Source organism: Spea bombifrons, chromosome 4 (assembly GCF_027358695.1).
Source record: "Spea bombifrons isolate aSpeBom1 chromosome 4, aSpeBom1.2.pri, whole genome shotgun sequence".
NCBI classification, from domain to species: domain Eukaryota; kingdom Metazoa; phylum Chordata; class Amphibia; order Anura; family Pelobatidae; genus Spea; species Spea bombifrons.
The window spans coordinates 113,518,942-113,533,730 of NC_071090.1; the positions used below are offsets into that span (position 1 = coordinate 113,518,942).

The following is a 14,789-nucleotide window of genomic DNA, read 5'->3' on the forward strand; positions in this document are numbered from 1 at the left end:
ACGTGACGCGTTGCAACATAGTAAATGACACATTTCCTTCAGCGTGGGTAAAAGGCAACCCTGCTTGTCCAGGGACCTGTTTTACCAATGCTCTAAAAGGAAGCTTGCATTGGCCGGGAATCGAACCCGGGCCTCCCGCGTGGCAGGCGAGAATTCTACCACTGAACCACCAATGCATCTGCAACGGCCGACTTGAAAATCCATAGAGATTCGAGTGGTCGGAAAGAAGATTTCTCCCCCTGACCAGAAAGTTATGGAAGCGGTGGTTGGGGGATCAATCAGTTAGTTGCTTATACGTGTAGCTGTAAAAGAAGCGTGCCCTGTGTGAGGACCTGACTCTCGACCTTCAGATTATGAGACCGACATTGAGAAATTGGTTGTCAACCAGAAACTCAAGGTGTCCTAGATGTAAAGTAAGTGCACGTGGACCAACTCTGTGACTGATAGCCAGCTTCAGGTCTGGCCCAAGCCTCATGCACAGCGAGCCTGGATAGCTCAGTCGGTAGAGCACCAGACTTTTAATCTGAGGGTCCAGGGTTCAAGTCCCTGTTCGGGCGCGGCTTGCTTTATTATGCTAAAACCACGAGTTCAGCGCCGTACAATCAACACTGGAAAGCTTTACTTGACTCAAAAGATAGTAGATAAGCGGGACGGCTTCCCTGCAAACGTTTTAGATATGCCGAACTGTTCTTAGCTGCCAAAAAATGTCTCCTGTATCTATGTGTAAAGAAACAAGATCATTTATAACGTCACCCCCTTTTCTTTCTAGACCTTAGACCAATGGTGCACACACCAGAGTTTGAAGGATATTGAATGTTTAAAGAGAATCCACCGTTAATGCCTCCTGTGTTCACGGAAACAAATAACATACGTGCAGAAAAATCGAGACACCGCCGCCTCTAAATACCAGCCAGCAATCAGCGGATGTACGGTAACGCACAGATGTCCAGACATTTCCTGAATAACGGATATAGTGGTATCTATACAATGCATCATGCAAATAAGGGAGTCATTTCATTTGCAGAAACATAGGCAAAACAGCATGGCCCGTACAGGGATCGAACCCGCGACCTTGGCGTTATTAGCACCACGCTCTAACCAACTGAGCTAACCGGCCGCGTCGGCAGGCTCGGCGCAACAGAGGACCGTGGAAAAAACTCCATAGTAAATGAACGTTTGGCATCAGCTATCAACAGTCTCAAGCTGTAAAACAAGCATGCCCTGTATGAGGGTCGAACTCACGACCTTCAGATTATGAGACTGACGCGCTACCTACTGCGCTAACAAGGCAAACGCTGGCTGGCGCCGGTTGCTGAAGCTCTTCATACGTGACGCGTTGCAACATAGTAAATGACACATTTCCTTCAGCGTGGGTAAAAGGCAACCCTGCTTGTCCAGGGACCTGTTTTACCAATGCTCTAAAAGGAAGCTTGCATTGGCCGGGAATCGAACCCGGGCCTCCCGCGTGGCAGGCGAGAATTCTACCACTGAACCACCAATGCATCTGCAACGGCCGACTTGAAAATCCATAGAGATTCGAGTGGTCGGAAAGAAGATTTCTCCCCCTGACCAGAAAGTTATGGAAGCGGTGGTTGGGGGATCAATCAGTTAGTTGCTTATACGTGTAGCTGTAAAAGAAGCGTGCCCTGTGTGAGGACCTGACTCTCGACCTTCAGATTATGAGACCGACATTGAGAAATTGGTTGTCAACCAGAAACTCAAGGTGTCCTAGATGTAAAGTAAGTGCACGTGGACCAACTCTGTGACTGATAGCCAGCTTCAGGTCTGGCCCAAGCCTCATGCACAGCGATCCTGGATAGCTCAGTCGGTAGAGCATCAGACTTTTAATCTGAGGGTCCAGGGTTCAAGTCCCTGTTCGGGCGCTGCTTGCTTTATTATGCTAAAACCACGAGTTCAGCGCCGTACAATCAACACTGGAAAGCTTTACTTGACTCAAAAGATAGTAGATAAGCGGGACGGCTTCCCTGCAAACGTTTTAGATATGCCGAACTGTTCTTAGCTGCCAAAAAATGTCTCCTGTATCTATGTGTAAAGAAACAAGGTCATTTATAACGTCACCCCCTTTTCTTTCTAGACCTTAGACCAATGGTGCACACACCAGAGTTTGAAGGATATTGAATGTTTAAAGAGAATCCACCGTTAATGCCTCCTGTGTTCACGGAAAGAAATAACATACGTGCAGAAAAATCGAGACACCGCCGCCTCTAAACACCAGCCAGCAATCCGCGGATGTACGGTAACGCACAGACGTCCAGACATTTCCTGAATAACGGATATAGTGGTATCTATACAATGCATCATGCAAATAAGGGAGTCATTTCATTTGCAGAAACATAGGCAAAACAGCATGGCCCGTACGGGGATCGAACCCGCGACCTTGGCGTTATTAGCACCACGCTCTAACCAACTGAGCTAACCGGCCACGTCGGCAGGCTCGGCGCAACAGAGGACCGTGGAAAACACTCCATAGTAAATGAACGTTTGGCATCAGCTATCAACAGTCTCAAGCTGTAAAACAAGCATGCCCTGTATGAGGGTCGAACTCACGACCTTCAGATTATGAGACTGACGCGCTACCTACTGCGCTAACAAGGCAAACGCTGGCTGGCGCCGGTTGCTGAAGCTCTTCATACGTGACGCGTTGCAACATAGTAAATGACACATTTCCTTCAGCGTGGGTAAAAGGCAACCCTGCTTGTCCAGGGACCTGTTTTACCAATGCTCTAAAAGGAAGCTTGCATTGGCCGGGAATCGAACCCGGGCCTCCCGCGTGGCAGGCGAGAATTCTACCACTGAACCACCAATGCATCTGCAACGGCCGACTTGAAAATCCATAGAGATTCGAGTGGTCGGAAAGAAGATTTCTCCCCCTGACCAGAAAGTTATGGAAGCGGTGGTTGGGGGATCAATCAGTTAGTTGCTTATACGTGTAGCTGTAAAAGAAGCGTGCCCTGTGTGAGGACCTGACTCTCGACCTTCAGATTATGAGACCGACATTGAGAAATTGGTTGTCAACCAGAAACTCAAGGTGTCCTAGATGTAAAGTAAGTGCACGTGGACCAACTCTGTGACTGATAGCCAGCTTCAGGTCTGGCCCAAGCCTCATGCACAGCGAGCCTGGATAGCTCAGTCGGTAGAGCACCAGACTTTTAATCTGAGGGTCCAGGGTTCAAGTCCCTGTTCGGGCGCGGCTTGCTTTATTATGCTAAAACCACGAGTTCAGCGCCGTACAATCAACACTGGAAAGCTTTACTTGACTCAAAAGATAGTAGATAAGCGGGACGGCTTCCCTGCAAACGTTTTAGATATGCCGAACTGTTCTTAGCTGCCAAAAAATGTCTCCTGTATCTATGTGTAAAGAAACAAGATCATTTATAACGTCACCCCCTTTTCTTTCTAGACCTTAGACCAATGGTGCACACACCAGAGTTTGAAGGATATTGAATGTTTAAAGAGAATCCACCGTTAATGCCTCCTGTGTTCACGGAAACAAATAACATACGTGCAGAAAAATCGAGACACCGCCGCCTCTAAATACCAGCCAGCAATCAGCGGATGTACGGTAACGCACAGATGTCCAGACATTTCCTGAATAACGGATATAGTGGTATCTATACAATGCATCATGCAAATAAGGGAGTCATTTCATTTGCAGAAACATAGGCAAAACAGCATGGCCCGTACAGGGATCGAACCCGCGACCTTGGCGTTATTAGCACCACGCTCTAACCAACTGAGCTAACCGGCCACGTCGGCAGGCTCGGCGCAACAGAGGACCGTGGAAAAAACTCCATAGTAAATGAACGTTTGGCATCAGCTATCAACAGTCTCAAGCTGTAAAACAAGCATGCCCTGTATGAGGGTCGAACTCACGACCTTCAGATTATGAGACTGACGCGCTACCTACTGCGCTAACAAGGCAAACGCTGGCTGGCGCCGGTTGCTGAAGCTCTTCATACGTGACGCGTTGCAACATAGTAAATGACACATTTCCTTCAGCGTGGGTAAAAGGCAACCCTGCTTGTCCAGGGACCTGTTTTACCAATGCTCTAAAAGGAAGCTTGCATTGGCCGGGAATCGAACCCGGGCCTCCCGCGTGGCAGGCGAGAATTCTACCACTGAACCACCAATGCATCTGCAATGGCCGACTTGAAAATCCATAGAGATTCGAGTGGTCGGAAAGAAGATTTCTCCCCCTGACCAGAAAGTTATGGAAGCGGTGGTTGGGGGATCAATCAGTTAGTTGCTTATACGTGTAGCTGTAAAAGAAGCGTGCCCTGTGTGAGGACCTGACTCTCGACCTTCAGATTATGAGACCGACATTGAGAAATTGGTTGTCAACCAGAAACTCAAGGTGTCCTAGATGTAAAGTAAGTGCACGTGGACCAACTCTGTGACTGATAGCCAGCTTCAGGTCTGGCCCAAGCCTCATGCACAGCGATCCTGGATAGCTCAGTCGGTAGAGCATCAGACTTTTAATCTGAGGGTCCAGGGTTCAAGTCCCTGTTCGGGCGCTGCTTGCTTTATTATGCTAAAACCACGAGTTCAGCGCCGTACAATCAACACTGGAAAGCTTTACTTGACTCAAAAGATAGTAGATAAGCGGGACGGCTTCCCTGCAAACGTTTTAGATATGCCGAACTGTTCTTAGCTGCCAAAAAATGTCTCCTGTATCTATGTGTAAAGAAACAAGATCATTTATAACGTCACCCCCTTTTCTTTCTAGACCTTAGACCAATGGTGCACACACCAGAGTTTGAAGGATATTGAATGTTTAAAGAGAATCCACCGTTAATGCCTCCTGTGTTCACGGAAACAAATAACATACGTGCAGAAAAATCGAGACACCGCCGCCTCTAAACACCAGCCAGCAATCCGCGGATGTACGGTAACGCACAGACGTCCAGACATTTCCTGAATAACGGATATAGTGGTATCTATACAATGCATCATGCAAATAAGGGAGTCATTTCATTTGCAGAAACATAGGCAAAACAGCATGGCCCGTACGGGGATCGAACCCGCGACCTTGGCGTTATTAGCACCACGCTCTAACCAACTGAGCTAACCGGCCACGTCGGCAGGCTCGGCGCAACAGAGGACCGTGGAAAACACTCCATAGTAAATGAACGTTTGGCATCAGCTATCAACAGTCTCAAGCTGTAAAACAAGCATGCCCTGTATGAGGGTCGAACTCACGACCTTCAGATTATGAGACTGACGCGCTACCTACTGCGCTAACAAGGCAAACGCTGGCTGGCGCCGGTTGCTGAAGCTCTTCATACGTGACGCGTTGCAACATAGTAAATGACACATTTCCTTCAGCGTGGGTAAAAGGCAACCCTGCTTGTCCAGGGACCTGTTTTACCAATGCTCTAAAAGGAAGCTTGCATTGGCCGGGAATCGAACCCGGGCCTCCCGCGTGGCAGGCGAGAATTCTACCACTGAACCACCAATTCATCTGCAACGGCCGACTTGAAAATCCATAGAGATTCGAGTGGTCGGAAAGAAGATTTCTCCCCCTGACCAGAAAGTTATGGAAGCGGTGGTTGGGGGATCAATCAGTTAGTTGCTTATACGTGTAGCTGTAAAAGAAGCGTGCCCTGTGTGAGGACCTGACTCTCGACCTTCAGATTATGAGACCGACATTGAGAAATTGGTTGTCAACCAGAAACTCAAGGTGTCCTAGATGTAAAGTAAGTGCACGTGGACCAACTCTGTGACTGATAGCCAGCTTCAGGTCTGGCCCAAGCCTCATGCACAGCGAGCCTGGATAGCTCAGTCGGTAGAGCACCAGACTTTTAATCTGAGGGTCCAGGGTTCAAGTCCCTGTTCGGGCGCGGCTTGCTTTATTATGCTAAAACCACGAGTTCAGCGCCGTACAATCAACACTGGAAAGCTTTACTTGACTCAAAAGATAGTAGATAAGCGGGACGGCTTCCCTGCAAACGTTTTAGATATGCCGAACTGTTCTTAGCTGCCAAAAAATGTCTCCTGTATCTATGTGTAAAGAAACAAGATCATTTATAACGTCACCCCCTTTTCTTTCTAGACCTTAGACCAATGGTGCACACACCAGAGTTTGAAGGATATTGAATGTTTAAAGAGAATCCACCGTTAATGCCTCCTGTGTTCACGGAAACAAATAACATACGTGCAGAAAAATCGAGACACCGCCGCCTCTAAACACCAGCCAGCAATCCGCGGATGTACGGTAACGCACAGACGTCCAGACATTTCCTGAATAACGGATATAGTGGTATCTATACAATGCATCATGCAAATAAGGGAGTCATTTCATTTGCAGAAACATAGGCAAAACAGCATGGCCCGTACGGGGATCGAACCCGCGACCTTGGCGTTATTAGCACCACGCTCTAACCAACGGAGCTAACCGGCCACGTCGGCAGGCTCGGCGCAACAGAGGACCGTGGAAAAAACTCCATAGTAAATGAACGTTTGGCATCAGCTATCAACAGTCTCAAGCTGTAAAACAAGCATGCCCTGTATGAGGGTCGAACTCACGACCTTCAGATTATGAGACTGACGCGCTACCTACTGCGCTAACAAGGCAAACGCTGGCTGGCGCCGGTTGCTGAAGCTCTTCATACGTGACGCGTTGCAACATAGTAAATGACACATTTCCTTCAGCGTGGGTAAAAGGCAACCCTGCTTGTCCAGGGACCTGTTTTACCAATGCTCTAAAAGGAAGCTTGCATTGGCCGGGAATCGAACCCGGGCCTCCCGCGTGGCAGGCGAGAATTCTACCACTGAACCACCAATGCATCTGCAACGGTCGACTTGAAAATCCATAGAGATTCGAGTGGTCGGAAAGAAGATTTCTCCCCCTGACCAGAAAGTTATGGAAGCGGTGGTTGGGGGATCAATCAGTTAGTTGCTTATACGTGTAGCTGTAAAAGAAGCGTGCCCTGTGTGAGGACCTGACTCTCGACCTTCAGATTATGAGACCGACATTGAGAAATTGGTTGTCAACCAGAAACTCAAGGTGTCCTAGATGTAAAGTAAGTGCACGTGGACCAACTCTGTGACTGATAGCCAGCTTCAGGTCTGGCCCAAGCCTCATGCACAGCGAGCCTGGATAGCTCAGTCGGTAGAGCATCAGACTTTTAATCTGAGGGTCCAGGGTTCAAGTCCCTGTTCGGGCGCTGCTCGCTTTATTATGCTAAAACCACGAGTTCAGCGCCGTACAATCAACACTGGAAAGCTTTACTTGACTCAAAAGATAGTAGATAAGCGGGACGGCTTCCCTGCAAACGTTTTAGATATGCCGAACTGTTCTTAGCTGCCAAAAAATGTCTCCTGTATCTATGTGTAAAGAAACAAGATCATTTATAACGTCACCCCCTTTTCTTTCTAGACCTTAGACCAATGGTGCACACACCAGAGTTTGAAGGATATTGAATGTTTAAAGAGAATCCACCGTTAATGCCTCCTGTGTTCACGGAAACAAATAACATACGTGCAGAAAAATCGAGACACCGCCGCCTCTAAACACCAGCCAGCAATCAGCGGATGTACGGTAACGCACAGACGTCCAGACATTTCCTGAATAACGGATATAGTGGTATCTATACAATGCATCATGCAAATAAGGGAGTCATTTCATTTGCAGAAACATAGGCAAAACAGCATGGCCCGTACGGGGATCGAACCCGCGACCTTGGCGTTATTAGCACCACGCTCTAACCAACTGAGCTAACCGGCCACGTCGGCAGGCTCGGCGCAACAGAGGACCGTGGAAAAAACTCCATAGTAAATGAACGTTTGGCATCAGCTATCAACAGTCTCAAGCTGTAAAACAAGCATGCCCTGTATGAGGGTCGAACTCACGACCTTCAGATTATGAGACTGACGCGCTACCTACTGCACTAACAAGGCAAACGCTGGCCGGCGCCGGTTGCTGAAGCTCTTCATACGTGACGCGTTGCAACATAGTAAATGACACATTTCCTTCAGCGTGGGTAAAAGGCAACCCTGCTTGTCCAGGGACCTGTTTTACCAATGCTCTAAAAGGAAGCTTGCATTGGCCGGGAATCGAACCCGGGCCTCCCGCGTGGCAGGCGAGAATTCTACCACTGAACCACCAATGCATCTGCAACGGTCGACTTGAAAATCCATAGAGATTCGAGTGGTCGGAAAGAAGATTTCTCCCCCTGACCAGAAAGTTATGGAAGCGGTGGTTGGGGGATCAATCAGTTAGTTGCTTATACGTGTAGCTGTAAAAGAAGCGTGCCCTGTGTGAGGACCTGACTCTCGACCTTCAGATTATGAGACCGACATTGAGAAATTGGTTGTCAACCAGAAACTCAAGGTGTCCTAGATGTAAAGTAAGTGCACGTGGACCAACTCTGTGACTGATAGCCAGCTTCAGGTCTGGCCCAAGCCTCATGCACAGCGAGCCTGGATAGCTCAGTCGGTAGAGCATCAGACTTTTAATCTGAGGGTCCAGGGTTCAAGTCCCTGTTCGGGCGCTGCTTGCTTTATTATGCTAAAACCACGAGTTCAGCGCCGTACAATCAACACTGGAAAGCTTTACTTGACTCAAAAGATAGTAGATAAGCGGGACGGCTTCCCTGCAAACGTTTTAGATATGCCGAACTGTTCTTAGCTGCCAAAAAATGTCTCCTGTATCTATGTGTAAAGAAACAAGATCATTTATAACGTCACCCCCTTTTCTTTCTAGACCTTAGACCAATGGTGCACACACCAGAGTTTGAAGGATATTGAATGTTTAAAGAGAATCCACCGTTAATGCCTCCTGTGTTCACGGAAACAAATAACATACGTGCAGAAAAATCGAGACACCGCCGCCTCTAAACACCAGCCAGCAATCAGCGGATGTACGGTAACGCACAGATGTCCAGACATTTCCTGAATAACGGATATAGTGGTATCTATACAATGCATCATGCAAATAAGGGAGTCATTTCATTTGCAGAAACATAGGCAAAACAGCATGGCCCGTACGGGGATCGAACCCGCGACCTTGGCGTTATTAGCACCACGCTCTAACCAACGGAGCTAACCGGCCACGTCGGCAGGCTCGGCGCAACAGAGGACCGTGGAAAAAACTCCATAGTAAATGAACGTTTGGCATCAGCTATCAACAGTCTCAAGCTGTAAAACAAGCATGCCCTGTATGAGGGTCGAACTCACGACCTTCAGATTATGAGACTGACGCGCTACCTACTGCGCTAACAAGGCAAACGCTGGCTGGCGCCGGTTGCTGAAGCTCTTCATACGTGACGCGTTGCAACATAGTAAATGACACATTTCCTTCAGCGTGGGTAAAAGGCAACCCTGCTTGTCCAGGGACCTGTTTTACCAATGCTCTAAAAGGAAGCTTGCATTGGCCGGGAATCGAACCCGGGCCTCCCGCGTGGCAGGCGAGAATTCTACCACTGAACCACCAATGCATCTGCAACTGTCGACTTGAAAATCCATAGAGATTCGAGTGGTCGGAAAGAAGATTTCTCCCCCTGACCAGAAAGTTATGGAAGCGGTGGTTGGGGGATCAATCAGTTAGTTGCTTATACGTGTAGCTGTAAAAGAAGCGTGCCCTGTGTGAGGACCTGACTCTCGACCTTCAGATTATGAGACCGACATTGAGAAATTGGTTGTCAACCAGAAACTCAAGGTGTCCTAGATGTAAAGTAAGTGCACGTGGACCAACTCTGTGACTGATAGCCAGCTTCAGGTCTGGCCCAAGCCTCATGCACAGCGAGCCTGGATAGCTCAGTCGGTAGAGCATCAGACTTTTAATCTGAGGGTCCAGGGTTCAAGTCCCTGTTCGGGCGCTGCTCGCTTTATTATGCTAAAACCACGAGTTCAGCGCCGTACAATCAACACTGGAAAGCTTTACTTGACTCAAAAGATAGTAGATAAGCGGGACGGCTTCCCTGCAAACGTTTTAGATATGCCGAACTGTTCTTAGCTGCCAAAAAATGTCTCCTGTATCTATGTGTAAAGAAACAAGATCATTTATAACGTCACCCCCTTTTCTTTCTAGACCTTAGACCAATGGTGCACACACCAGAGTTTGAAGGATATTGAATGTTTAAAGAGAATCCACCGTTAATGCCTCCTGTGTTCACGGAAACAAATAACATACGTGCAGAAAAATCCAGACACCGCCGCCTCTAAACACCAGCCAGCAATCAGCGGATGTACGGTAACGCACAGATGTCCAGACATTTCCTGAATAACGGATATAGTGGTATCTATACAATGCATCATGCAAATAAGGGAGTCATTTCGTTTGCAGAAACATAGGCAAAACAGCATGGCCCGTACGGGGATCGAACCCGCGACCTTGGCGTTATTAGCACCACGCTCTAACCAACTGAGCTAACCGGCCACGTCGGCAGGCTCGGCGCAACAGAGGACCGTGGAAAAAACTCCATAGTAAATGAACGTTTGGCATCAGCTATCAACAGTCTCAAGCTGTAAAACAAGCATGCCCTGTATGAGGGTCGAACTCACGACCTTCAGATTATGAGACTGACGCGCTACCTACTGCGCTAACAAGGCAAACGCTGGCTGGCGCCGGTTGCTGAAGCTCTTCATACGTGACGCGTTGCAACATAGTAAATGACACATTTCCTTCAGCGTGGGTAAAAGGCAACCCTGCTTGTCCAGGGACCTGTTTTACCAATGCTCTAAAAGGAAGCTTGCATTGGCCGGGAATCGAACCCGGGCCTCCCGCGTGGCAGGCGAGAATTCTACCACTGAACCACCAATGCATCTGCAACGGTCGACTTGAAAATCCATAGAGATTCGAGTGGTCGGAAAGAAGATTTCTCCCCCTGACCAGAAAGTTATGGAAGCGGTGGTTGGGGGATCAATCAGTTAGTTGCTTATACGTGTAGCTGTAAAAGAAGCGTGCCCTGTGTGAGGACCTGACTCTCGACCTTCAGATTATGAGACCGACATTGAGAAATTGGTTGTCAACCAGAAACTCAAGGTGTCCTAGATGTAAAGTAAGTGCACGTGGACCAACTCTGTGACTGATAGCCAGCTTCAGGTCTGGCCCAAGCCTCATGCACAGCGAGCCTGGATAGCTCAGTCGGTAGAGCATCAGACTTTTAATCTGAGGGTCCAGGGTTCAAGTCCCTGTTCGGGCGCTGCTTGCTTTATTATGCTAAAACCACGAGTTCAGCGCCGTACAATCAACACTGGAAAGCTTTACTTGACTCAAAAGATAGTAGATAAGCGGGACGGCTTCCCTGCAAACGTTTTAGATATGCCGAACTGTTCTTAGCTGCCAAAAAATGTCTCCTGTATCTATGTGTAAAGAAACAAGATCATTTATAACGTCACCCCCTTTTCTTTCTAGACCTTAGACCAATGGTGCACACACCAGAGTTTGAAGGATATTGAATGTTTAAAGAGAATCCACCGTTAATGCCTCCTGTGTTCACGGAAACAAATAACATACGTGCAGAAAAATCGAGACACCGCCGCCTCTAAACACCAGCCAGCAATCAGCGGATGTACGGTAACGCACAGACGTCCAGACATTTCCTGAATAACGGATATAGTGGTATCTATACAATGCATCATGCAAATAAGGGAGTCATTTCATTTGCAGAAACATAGGCAAAACAGCATGGCCCGTACGGGGATCGAACCCGCGACCTTGGCGTTATTAGCACCACGCTCTAACCAACTGAGCTAACCGGCCACGTCGGCAGGCTCGGCGCAACAGAGGACCGTGGAAAAAACTCCATAGTAAATGAACGTTTGGCATCAGCTATCAACAGTCTCAAGCTGTAAAACAAGCATGCCCTGTATGAGGGTCGAACTCACGACCTTCAGATTATGAGACTGACGCGCTACCTACTGCGCTAACAAGGCAAACGCTGGCTGGCGCCGGTTGCTGAAGCTCTTCATACGTGACGCGTTGCAACATAGTAAATGACACATTTCCTTCAGCGTGGGTAAAAGGCAACCCTGCTTGCCCAGGGACCTGTTTTACCAATGCTCTAAAAGGAAGCTTGCATTGGCCGGGAATCGAACCCGGGCCTCCCGCGTGGCAGGCGAGAATTCTACCACTGAACCACCAATGCATCTGCAACGGTCGACTTGAAAATCCATAGAGATTCGAGTGGTCGGAAAGAAGATTTCTCCCCCTGACCAGAAAGTTATGGAAGCGGTGGTTGGGGGATCAATCAGTTAGTTGCTTATACGTGTAGCTGTAAAAGAAGCGTGCCCTGTGCGAGGACCTGACTCTCGACCTTCAGATTATGAGACCGACATTGAGAAATTGGTTGTCAACCAGAAACTCAAGGTGTCCTAGATGTAAAGTAAGTGCACGTGGACCAACTCTGTGACTGATAGCCAGCTTCAGGTCTGGCCCAAGCCTCATGCACAGCGAGCCTGGATAGCTCAGTCGGTAGAGCATCAGACTTTTAATCTGAGGGTCCAGGGTTCAAGTCCCTGTTCGGGCGCTGCTTGCTTTATTATGCTAAAACCACGAGTTCAGCGCCGTACAATCAACACTGGAAAGCTTTACTTGACTCAAAAGATAGTAGATAAGCGGGACGGCTTCCCTGCAAACGTTTTAGATATGCCGAACGGTTCTTACCTGCCAAAAAATGTCTCCCGTATCTATGTGTAAAGAAACAAGGTCATTTATAACGTCACCCCCTTTTCTTTCTAGACCTTAGACCAATGGTGCACACACCAGAGTTTGAAGGATATTGAATGTTTAAAGAGAATCCACCGTTAATGCCTCCTGTGTTCACGGAAACAAATAACATACGTGCAGAAAAATCGAGACACCGCCGCCTCTAAACACCAGCCAGCAATCCGCGGATGTACGGTAACGCACAGATGTCCAGACATTTCCTGAATAACGGATATAGTGGTATCTATACAATGCATCATGCAAATAAGGGAGTCATTTCATTTGCAGAAACATAGGCAAAACAGCATGGCCCGTACGGGGATCGAACCCGCGACCTTGGCGTTATTAGCACCACGCTCTAACCAACTGAGCTAACCGGCCAACCGGCAGGCTCGGCGCAACAGAGGACCGTGGAAAAAACTCCATAGTAAATGAACGTTTGGCATCAGCTATCAACAGTCTCAAGCTGTAAAACAAGCATGCCCTGTATGAGGGTCGAACTCACGACCTTCAGATTATGAGACTGACGCGCTACCTACTGCGCTAACAAGGCAAACGCTGGCTCGCGCCGGTTGCTGAAGCTCTTCATACGTGACGCGTTGCAACATAGTAAATGACACATTTCCTTCAGCGTGGGTAAAAGGCAACCCTGCTTGTCCAGGGACCTGTTTTACCAATGCTCTAAAAGGAAGCTTGCATTGGCCGGGAATCGAACCCGGGCCTCCCGCGTGGCAGGCGAGAATTCTACCACTGAACCACCAATGCATCTGCAACGGTCGACTTGAAAATCCATAGAGATTCGAGTGGTCGGAAAGAAGATTTCTCCCCCTGACCAGAAAGTTATGGAAGCGGTGGTTGGGGGATCAATCAGTTAGTTGCTTATACGTGTAGCTGTAAAAGAAGCGTGCCCTGTGTGAGGACCTGACTCTCGACCTTCAGATTATGAGACCGACATTGAGAAATTGGTTGTCAACCAGAAACTCAAGGTGTCCTAGATGTAAAGTAAGTGCACGTGGACCAACTCTGTGACTGATAGCCAGCTTCAGGTCTGGCCCAAGCCTCAGCACAGCGAGCCTGGATAGCTCAGTCGGTAGAGCACCAGACTTTTAATCTGAGGGTCCAGGGTTCAAGTCCCTGTTCGGGCGCTGCTTGCTTTATTATGCTAAAACCACGAGTTCAGCGCCGTACAATCAACACTGGAAAGCTTTACTTGACTCAAAAGATAGTAGATAAGCGGGACGGCTTCCCTGCAAACGTTTTAGATATGCCGAACTGTTCTTAGCTGCCAAAAAATGTCTCCTGTATCTATGTGTAAAGAAACAAGATCATTTATAACGTCACCCCCTTTTCTTTCTAGACCTTAGACCAATGGTGCACACACCAGAGTTTGAAGGATATTGAATGTTTAAAGAGAATCCACCGTTAATGCCTCCTGTGTTCACGGAAACAAATAACATACGTGCAGAAAAATCGAGACACCGCCGCCTCTAAACACCAGCCAGCAATCCGCGGATGTACGGTAACGCACAGACGTCCAGACATTTCCTGAATAACGGATATAGTGGTATCTATACAATGCATCATGCAAATAAGGGAGTCATTTCATTTGCAGAAACATAGGCAAAACAGCATGGCCCGTACGGGGATCGAACCCGCGACCTTGGCGTTATTAGCACCACGCTCTAACCAACTGAGCTAACCGGCCACGTCGGCAGGCTCGGCGCAACAGAGGACCGTGGAAAAAACTCCATAGTAAATGAACGTTTGGCATCAGCTATCAACAGTCTCAAGCTGTAAAACAAGCATGCCCTGTATGAGGGTCGAACTCACGACCTTCAGATTACGAGACTGACGCGCTACCTACTGCGCTAACAAGGCAAACGCTGGCTGGCGCCGGTTGCTGAAGCTCTTCATACGTGACGCGTTGCAACATAGTAAATGACACATTTCCTTCAGCGTGGGTAAAAGGCAACCCTGCTTGTCCAGGGACCTGTTTTACCAATGCTCTAAAAGGAAGCTTGCATTGGCCGGGAATCGAACCCGGGCCTCCCGCGTGGCAGGCGAGAATTCTACCACTGAACCACCAATGCATCGGCAACGGCCGACTTGAAAATCCATA

General features: G+C 48.3%; 28 non-coding genes across 28 annotated transcripts; all 28 read right to left on the reverse strand.

Annotated features, from left to right (window-relative positions):
• Positions 1-105: 105 nt before the first annotated feature.
• Positions 106-176, reverse strand: TRNAG-GCC (transfer RNA glycine (anticodon GCC)). The gene has a single exon. It is a non-coding gene; the product is annotated as a tRNA-Gly (tRNA).
• A 1,041-nt stretch (positions 177-1,217) lies between these two features.
• Positions 1,218-1,290, reverse strand: TRNAM-CAU (transfer RNA methionine (anticodon CAU)). Its single transcript has one exon. It is a non-coding gene; the product is annotated as a tRNA-Met (tRNA).
• Positions 1,291-1,431: 141 nt separating this feature from the next.
• Positions 1,432-1,502, reverse strand: TRNAG-GCC (transfer RNA glycine (anticodon GCC)). The gene has a single exon. It is a non-coding gene; the product is annotated as a tRNA-Gly (tRNA).
• Positions 1,503-2,369: 867 nt separating this feature from the next.
• Positions 2,370-2,443, reverse strand: TRNAI-AAU (transfer RNA isoleucine (anticodon AAU)). Its single transcript has one exon. It is a non-coding gene; the product is annotated as a tRNA-Ile (tRNA).
• Positions 2,444-2,543: 100 nt separating this feature from the next.
• On the reverse strand, positions 2,544-2,616 carry TRNAM-CAU (transfer RNA methionine (anticodon CAU)). The gene has a single exon. It is a non-coding gene; the product is annotated as a tRNA-Met (tRNA).
• A 141-nt stretch (positions 2,617-2,757) lies between these two features.
• On the reverse strand, positions 2,758-2,828 carry TRNAG-GCC (transfer RNA glycine (anticodon GCC)). Its single transcript has one exon. It is a non-coding gene; the product is annotated as a tRNA-Gly (tRNA).
• A 1,041-nt stretch (positions 2,829-3,869) lies between these two features.
• Positions 3,870-3,942, reverse strand: TRNAM-CAU (transfer RNA methionine (anticodon CAU)). Its single transcript has one exon. It is a non-coding gene; the product is annotated as a tRNA-Met (tRNA).
• Positions 3,943-4,083: 141 nt separating this feature from the next.
• TRNAG-GCC (transfer RNA glycine (anticodon GCC)) lies at positions 4,084-4,154 on the reverse strand. Its single transcript has one exon. It is a non-coding gene; the product is annotated as a tRNA-Gly (tRNA).
• An 867-nt stretch (positions 4,155-5,021) lies between these two features.
• On the reverse strand, positions 5,022-5,095 carry TRNAI-AAU (transfer RNA isoleucine (anticodon AAU)). Its single transcript has one exon. It is a non-coding gene; the product is annotated as a tRNA-Ile (tRNA).
• A 100-nt stretch (positions 5,096-5,195) lies between these two features.
• TRNAM-CAU (transfer RNA methionine (anticodon CAU)) lies at positions 5,196-5,268 on the reverse strand. Its single transcript has one exon. It is a non-coding gene; the product is annotated as a tRNA-Met (tRNA).
• Positions 5,269-6,521: 1,253 nt separating this feature from the next.
• On the reverse strand, positions 6,522-6,594 carry TRNAM-CAU (transfer RNA methionine (anticodon CAU)). The gene has a single exon. It is a non-coding gene; the product is annotated as a tRNA-Met (tRNA).
• Positions 6,595-6,735: 141 nt separating this feature from the next.
• On the reverse strand, positions 6,736-6,806 carry TRNAG-GCC (transfer RNA glycine (anticodon GCC)). The gene has a single exon. It is a non-coding gene; the product is annotated as a tRNA-Gly (tRNA).
• An 867-nt stretch (positions 6,807-7,673) lies between these two features.
• Positions 7,674-7,747, reverse strand: TRNAI-AAU (transfer RNA isoleucine (anticodon AAU)). Its single transcript has one exon. It is a non-coding gene; the product is annotated as a tRNA-Ile (tRNA).
• A 314-nt stretch (positions 7,748-8,061) lies between these two features.
• On the reverse strand, positions 8,062-8,132 carry TRNAG-GCC (transfer RNA glycine (anticodon GCC)). The gene has a single exon. It is a non-coding gene; the product is annotated as a tRNA-Gly (tRNA).
• Positions 8,133-9,173: 1,041 nt separating this feature from the next.
• TRNAM-CAU (transfer RNA methionine (anticodon CAU)) lies at positions 9,174-9,246 on the reverse strand. Its single transcript has one exon. It is a non-coding gene; the product is annotated as a tRNA-Met (tRNA).
• A 141-nt stretch (positions 9,247-9,387) lies between these two features.
• On the reverse strand, positions 9,388-9,458 carry TRNAG-GCC (transfer RNA glycine (anticodon GCC)). The gene has a single exon. It is a non-coding gene; the product is annotated as a tRNA-Gly (tRNA).
• An 867-nt stretch (positions 9,459-10,325) lies between these two features.
• TRNAI-AAU (transfer RNA isoleucine (anticodon AAU)) lies at positions 10,326-10,399 on the reverse strand. Its single transcript has one exon. It is a non-coding gene; the product is annotated as a tRNA-Ile (tRNA).
• A 100-nt stretch (positions 10,400-10,499) lies between these two features.
• On the reverse strand, positions 10,500-10,572 carry TRNAM-CAU (transfer RNA methionine (anticodon CAU)). The gene has a single exon. It is a non-coding gene; the product is annotated as a tRNA-Met (tRNA).
• A 141-nt stretch (positions 10,573-10,713) lies between these two features.
• Positions 10,714-10,784, reverse strand: TRNAG-GCC (transfer RNA glycine (anticodon GCC)). Its single transcript has one exon. It is a non-coding gene; the product is annotated as a tRNA-Gly (tRNA).
• An 867-nt stretch (positions 10,785-11,651) lies between these two features.
• TRNAI-AAU (transfer RNA isoleucine (anticodon AAU)) lies at positions 11,652-11,725 on the reverse strand. The gene has a single exon. It is a non-coding gene; the product is annotated as a tRNA-Ile (tRNA).
• Positions 11,726-11,825: 100 nt separating this feature from the next.
• TRNAM-CAU (transfer RNA methionine (anticodon CAU)) lies at positions 11,826-11,898 on the reverse strand. The gene has a single exon. It is a non-coding gene; the product is annotated as a tRNA-Met (tRNA).
• A 141-nt stretch (positions 11,899-12,039) lies between these two features.
• On the reverse strand, positions 12,040-12,110 carry TRNAG-GCC (transfer RNA glycine (anticodon GCC)). The gene has a single exon. It is a non-coding gene; the product is annotated as a tRNA-Gly (tRNA).
• An 867-nt stretch (positions 12,111-12,977) lies between these two features.
• TRNAI-AAU (transfer RNA isoleucine (anticodon AAU)) lies at positions 12,978-13,051 on the reverse strand. The gene has a single exon. It is a non-coding gene; the product is annotated as a tRNA-Ile (tRNA).
• A 99-nt stretch (positions 13,052-13,150) lies between these two features.
• TRNAM-CAU (transfer RNA methionine (anticodon CAU)) lies at positions 13,151-13,223 on the reverse strand. Its single transcript has one exon. It is a non-coding gene; the product is annotated as a tRNA-Met (tRNA).
• A 141-nt stretch (positions 13,224-13,364) lies between these two features.
• TRNAG-GCC (transfer RNA glycine (anticodon GCC)) lies at positions 13,365-13,435 on the reverse strand. The gene has a single exon. It is a non-coding gene; the product is annotated as a tRNA-Gly (tRNA).
• An 866-nt stretch (positions 13,436-14,301) lies between these two features.
• On the reverse strand, positions 14,302-14,375 carry TRNAI-AAU (transfer RNA isoleucine (anticodon AAU)). The gene has a single exon. It is a non-coding gene; the product is annotated as a tRNA-Ile (tRNA).
• Positions 14,376-14,475: 100 nt separating this feature from the next.
• Positions 14,476-14,548, reverse strand: TRNAT-CGU (transfer RNA threonine (anticodon CGU)). The gene has a single exon. It is a non-coding gene; the product is annotated as a tRNA-Thr (tRNA).
• A 141-nt stretch (positions 14,549-14,689) lies between these two features.
• On the reverse strand, positions 14,690-14,760 carry TRNAG-GCC (transfer RNA glycine (anticodon GCC)). Its single transcript has one exon. It is a non-coding gene; the product is annotated as a tRNA-Gly (tRNA).
• Positions 14,761-14,789: the final 29 nt, after the last annotated feature.